The sequence below is a fragment of the Vanacampus margaritifer genome, chromosome 19 (genome assembly GCF_051991255.1).
Source record: "Vanacampus margaritifer isolate UIUO_Vmar chromosome 19, RoL_Vmar_1.0, whole genome shotgun sequence".
Lineage (NCBI taxonomy): Eukaryota > Metazoa > Chordata > Actinopteri > Syngnathiformes > Syngnathidae > Vanacampus > Vanacampus margaritifer.
The window spans coordinates 18,321,654-18,327,941 of record NC_135450.1 but is presented as its reverse complement, the minus strand read 5'-3'; the positions used below and the strand labels follow the sequence as shown (position 1 = coordinate 18,327,941).

General features: G+C 43.7%; 1 long non-coding RNA gene across 1 annotated transcript in view; it reads left to right on the top strand.

Annotated features, from left to right (window-relative positions):
• Nucleotides 1-2,361: 2,361 nt before the first annotated feature.
• Nucleotides 2,362-6,288, top strand: part of LOC144039044 (uncharacterized) — an 89,683-nt gene continuing 85,756 nt past the window's right edge. The window contains exon 1 of the long non-coding RNA XR_013289332.1: nucleotides 2,362-2,473. This is a non-coding gene — a long non-coding RNA (uncharacterized LOC144039044). The remainder of the gene's footprint in view (nucleotides 2,474-6,288) is intronic.

Here is a 6,288-nt window from a genome sequence, read left to right as displayed (position 1 = left end):
AGAGGACGTTCGCTCCAGGCAAGGTCATTTTCATCGTGTTTTTAATCCACTTGATTGGATCAAATTAAGGCAACAGCGACCCCCTGTGTTCAACGGCTGTAATACACCCAATTAAATACAAATCAAAAACACATTAAATTGAAATAGGAACTCTCTTCATAGATTAAAAGTAGCAATGTTATTATAATAAATTATGAGCATCCTAAGTGACTAATACTGAAATTATATACTACTGCTACTATAACTTCTTATTACTTATAATAAAAAATGTTTAGGGACTAAAATGAGTATACATAAGTGGAGTAGCCATTGGTAGTAAAATAAATATAACAAAATGCAAATAAAAGCCATTTTATTAAATAAAACAAAGTATTTATGGGGGCGGGGGGTGACAGAAATACAAAAATGTCATTAATAAAATCTGTAGTATGCATAATTTTGTTTAAAAAACAAAACAATTAAATAAGTACGATTGAAAATGCCAATTTAAATACAAATGCCAAAATCAATTTATATTTGCACAGTCAATTTAAAAAAATAAAATAACGAACAATTTAGAATTGCTAGCATATTATTATTATTGCTATTATTTGATTATTATTGTTATTATATGAAGTCGAGTGAGCCATGGACTTGCTATTGTATTTTTTAGATGGGCGACTAAGGACACCTGGTGGTGAAAACTCAGATTGACAGACACGACACCGCCACGTAAAACTACTGTAAAAAAATTATAATAATAAAATAATAATAATAATAACAAGAAACTTTCTCGTCCGGACGAAAAACATATTTATTTATTTATTTCTCCCATGTCACTTTAGGGGCTCCGTATTAATGTAACCACACACACACACACACAAAAACAACAACAAATGGTTGAAGGAAAACATTTAAAAAAATTAAGAATACTGATAACTACCCAGTTAAAAAAATACATGAAATAAGTAGTGGGTAGTTAAGATAAGATAAGATCCACTGATTGTCACACAACATCTAAGTGGGGCGAAATTTGTTGTTTTGTGTGTTTTCTTTTTCTGGTGTCTTGTTTGACACCGTTCTGGTTTGTGTGGTCAGTTTGAATTGGATGTTGGAGTTTGAATTAATAAAGAAAGCCCCCCCCCCCCCCTCCCAAAAAAAGAAAAACACGTCACATTTTGCCCTCTCCCGATTGCAGAGAGAACAGAGAGAGCCCTCTTGTGGAGAAGCGTAGGAAGTACACCTTTAATAAAACACTCCACCTTTCCACAACTCAATGTGGTGCATCATTTACATTTACATTGACCTTTCATCGACTTAACTTCAGTATTTATTTCCATTGAACGTTTGTTATTATGTGAGAGGGAAGTTGATGCGTTTGTGTTTGAACAGGTAATGCAGGCAAGGATGTGCTTGTCACAGACAAAGCGACAAATCAGCACTCGTTGTCCTTTATGCGTATCTGAAGCTTTGATCCAACCTTGGCCCACTTTAGCCGCTCCAGGATTTTATTATCATTTCATGTCCCCACTCTCCCAATCTAAAGATGTGTTCCTCCTCATTTTTGTAATAATGTCGAAGCAAAGGCAGATTACGCGCTCGTCTTTGGTGTCTCGTCTTGATTACATCAGAGGAACCGGATTTGATTTGGAAGAAGCCCCCCCACACCCCCCTTGTTTCCCTTTAGACTTTGGCTGGCGTGCCGGGTTCTTGCTTTGCCACACACAGGATCATCTTGATGAATATGATCTGAAAGAGCGAGGATTAGGTGAAAGGATTATAATTTCCAATGATGAGGAATGATAAGAAACAATAAATCCTAAAGTAGATTTAGTTCTCAAGGAAAAACCTGTTATGGAAAACAGAATAAGAGATATTAAATAGATGCACAAGGCATGACCTGTTTCCTAACTTCTGTGCATTTATTATTGTTCCTTTTTTGTGTGTCGTTTCCACTTTTTGGCAATTCTACCTCTGCAAAGTCATGACCAGAGAGGTCCTCATTTGACCTGATGTCAACAATATTAGAAAATATAAAACTTAATTTTTCATTTTCTTGAGGAAATATATTTATAAATATTTAGAAATGGAGAATGTGCAATTGTACGTGATCCTCATGAGAAATAAAAAAAAGTTCAAATATTTTTGAAGGCCTTTCAGGTGTGTGAGGAAAGCTGTTTTTAAATGTTAACTAATAGTTCATTTGTTAAATGTAGCTTGTTATGTAGCGATGGGGACACGAGCGCTATACACTCCTGTACAGTAGATGGCGGTATACACCATGAACGTCGCTTGCAATCCGCCAATAATTGAAAAAAGAAAGAAAGGAAAAGGCCGGAATGAACAAGAAAATGCTGGCTGCCCCCTATCGACTCGGAGTGTTATGGCGTCAATGCGTCCAGATAAGCTAGCTTGTGTTGTTAGCTTGAAGAACGTCAACTAATACATACAAACCGCCGCAAAAGAGGTTCAAAGTGCGTTCCGTCTGCTCAATGTAAGTCCAATTTTTATTATTTCCAAAGCTTTTGTGAAGGAAAATGTTGTATGCTACAATATGCTGTCCATTAATTTTTGTATCCACCATTTGTGTTTGTTTGGAAGAGAAACCCATCATTTTTGTTCTTTACCATTTATCAAAGGGCCAACTTTATTTGGCCACGTCAGACTTATTGAACAGTAAATAAATACATGAGTACCAAATACTTTGGAAATGCTTCTGACGAACGCATGGGGCGATGCTGAGTCAACAAGGACCCAATGGACAATTCCCAACATCCGGGCATTTCTGGTCATGCAACGCTAACGGCGTCTTGTTGCTTTTGCGTGTGACGAGCATTCAAAGCAGGCAGATTTTAAGAGCAGTGTTTTCATATTACTAGTTACTTGCTTTTGAAAGTACTGTAATAAGTTTATTTACAATAATACCGTCTGTGTAGAGTGATGCGTTACTCAAGTTTAAGTTACTTTTAAAGTAGCATTAAGGAACTTTTAGGCCTTAATAAAATATTTTCATAATTCTTCTGATGAAACATGGACTTAAAACTAGTTGAATGGTACCCGAGGGGCTCTGTCTCATTTTTTACTGGCACGACGCAACTTTGGCTGCGTCACACTGCAGCTCAATTACGATTTTAGTATCAGATTTTTTTTCATGCAGTGTGAACAGTACAATTCCGATCTTGTCACACCCGACGTGGGCCTCTTTCGTATGTGGATATAAATCGGATATGTATGCGGTGCGTCTGCACTGTGGACGCTCAACCGCGTGCATCCGATTCATACGTCATCAAAAGCCAAAATGCGTCTGTGAATATATACAAAGCTGTTTTGAATAACAGTGTTACATTTTCATTTGTCTTTAATTGAATCACATTTGAAACATGAAGCAAAAAGTTGACACGTGTGGCGAACGAAAAAAATTCAGCCCTGCGGACGGTTCGTCACAAATGGCGATGACGCGACGTCGTCGACTTCTCAACGAAATGAAGAGGTCGAGGAGTGTCCCCTCCCTCATTTCCCCCAACTGACCTCTTCCAACCTCACGACTCTGGCGACACGAGATGAAAAAAGAAGTCCGTCGGTTTTCTGTTGCTGTTTATCAACAGCACGTTCAAAACGGACGCACGAGGAAGCCGAGGATAGCAGCCAACCAGGAGCCAGCGTGAAAACAGTCCACCAACCGAGAGCGTGCGCGTTCGCACAGTGAATTTGCATAATGTTTGCAGACAAGACACACGAATGGAATTCCTGAGACGTCTGCCAAAACAGTCCACCAATCTGTAGCGTGCGTTTGCATATGACACTGATAAACGCCGCTCGCCTCAGTGGCTTGGCTGGCGGTAAAACGTTGCGAGTCGGCTTACTTCGGTAAACACTGCAACGTGACCTTGTTTTGGGCGCTCTTTGCGCATGCCATTCACATCACGGGCGCGTTCACATTAAATGTCGCATTTGTTTTTGTAATGGGAACGTGACATAAAAAGATGGGCTTGAACAAAAAATCCAAATTGGGCATCGCGCCCTGCCGTGTGAACGTAGCCATAGAGGAGGACGGTGGGAACACAAAAAACGGCAAATGTGCTGACTGCTTGATGGCGTGCGTTAAAAGCTACCTTGGATGAAAGGTCAGCCAATGCGCTTGTCCTCACAGGAAATGAGTCGTCCTTCAGACATAACAATACCGCTTTTGTCCATATGGCGTCGCCATAATCCCCGTAAAGTGAAAGTTCCTTAATGTTGCTTAAGTGACTTTTTTTAATATCGGGGATTCATTTATTCAATCATGTTTTTGAGATTTTAAAAACAAAGTGAAACATCGCTGGTAAAGATGACTTCAATCTACCGTTGAATCTTTTCTCAGTTCTTTCTAATGGATTTTAGCGGCGTGACAACATTCGTCACAATTCAATTGACAATTTCTGAAGGCAATCGATGGGCGCTAAAATGCGTCAGTCGGCTGATCGGTCGTCACAAGCTAACAATAGACGAGCACCGAGTCGGCACGTACTGTACATGAAAGCTTTCTGTTTGTGCTTATGTCAAAGCGAGATGACATGTTGTATTTGGATAGCAACGGCGATCTGTTTGCTATTTTATAAATGATCCGCTTGCCCGGCGTGGTAAGCGCTCTGTTTTTACACCCCTGAAAGACGGCGTGCGTATAATTTACAGGCGCAGCGTTGACGGATGCGCGGAGGCATTGTCACGTTGGGAAGCTCATAAAGCAGCAGCTGCTAATGCCTCGCTGCTGGGGGGCCGCCCGTGCGTGCCGCCCGTGCGCGAAATCCAGCGTGGTTAAAGACCCTTTGCCGCTCTTGGCCTTGCGGTCCCAGTGAACCGGGGCCCTCGTCACCTCGTATTCCTGACCTTGTCACGGCGTGCCGCCGGCGGCGTGCCGCGCTAACTAGGGGTCACCGGCGGGGCACGGCTCCGGAGATGGACGCTTGTTTGTTGTGTGCGTGTATTGTATAAGGGCGCCGTGGCCGCTTCAAGAGGGACGGCGTGCCAAGAATCGTCCCGATATAGGGACGGACACTAAATCCACTTTCTTAGTGGACGGAGACAATGTTCATCCCGCCCTTATCTGGAGTGGCGAGCCTCAAGTCTAGCCCCGTGTGTCCATGAGGGGAGGGTGACGCCGGCCGTCTTAACCCGGCCGAAAAGCCCTCATGGCTTGTGTTTATCCATGTGTCTTTGCTTTGGCGGGCGCCCCGCGTGGTGGGCCACCGTTGGGCCGAGCGGGGTCCGTTGGCCGCCGTCCCCCCCGCCTAAGCTGTGCTTTCACTGGAGGGCTTAGCGCCTTCAGCTCTCGGCCGCTTTATGAGCAGACAGCTGAGCTAATCTGACCCCCCCCACTCCCCCCCTTGTCTCCTTCGGTCCTGTCCAATTGCGTCTTTGGACTCCTTTGGTTCTGTGAAGGAAGAGAACCAAACTTGCCGTGCGGCCTGGATTGTTCAAATGGATCGGTAAAACTGAACATCATGCGCCATCCTTGCCGCTACCTTGACTTCCGCTTGGCCAGGACCTGTCAATCAAATTCCTATAAAGACAATACTGCCCAACTCTAACCGAATTTCAACTGGCACCCGTTTCTAGACAGGTTAACAGAAACGTGAGGTTTGTTGTGGGTGCAGCATTGCAGCGAAGTTTGATGACTCGCCGTTGAGGGTAAAAAAACTACCCGAAGAGGCGATCGCAGTCGGTCCAAACGGTTTCCACTCATCGCATTGATGACGGTCTGCCGCGAGCTTTCATGAAATCGTAGCAACGCTTGCCACGAAATCCTTTGGGACGTGACAGTTGGTCTTTTGGGAGCGTGTGGTGTGGGTGAAGTCATCATTTTTTTGACCTCATCCTTTTCCTTCTTGCTCACGATTGGCCGCCTTCCACATCATCTCCATCTGCATTCTTTCCATCTTCCATTTGCATCCACTTCTACCTCACCGTCTCCTCCTCCTCGTCCTCCACCTCCTTGGCGCTGCCCTCTCAGCTAAACTTAGAAGTGACAACAGTTGCGGGGTGACACCAAAGTCTAAATAAGACCAGAACAATAGCCCCCCCCGCCCCCGCCGCTTGCCTCATTACAGACCACCATTGTTCTCTCCATCCACTCTCGCTCTTTTGGGGAGTTTGTTAGCTATGCTAATGCAAGCCCGTGTAGCGAGTTGGGATTTCAGGCTCTTTAAGCGGACACTCGTGCGGACCACAGCTGGCGGACGCCAGTCATATGACTTGACTCGCGTCAAGTCCACTCATACCGTTGGACTCCAGTTTGTCCCCATATTGTGGTTTGAAAACGGATCGATACGG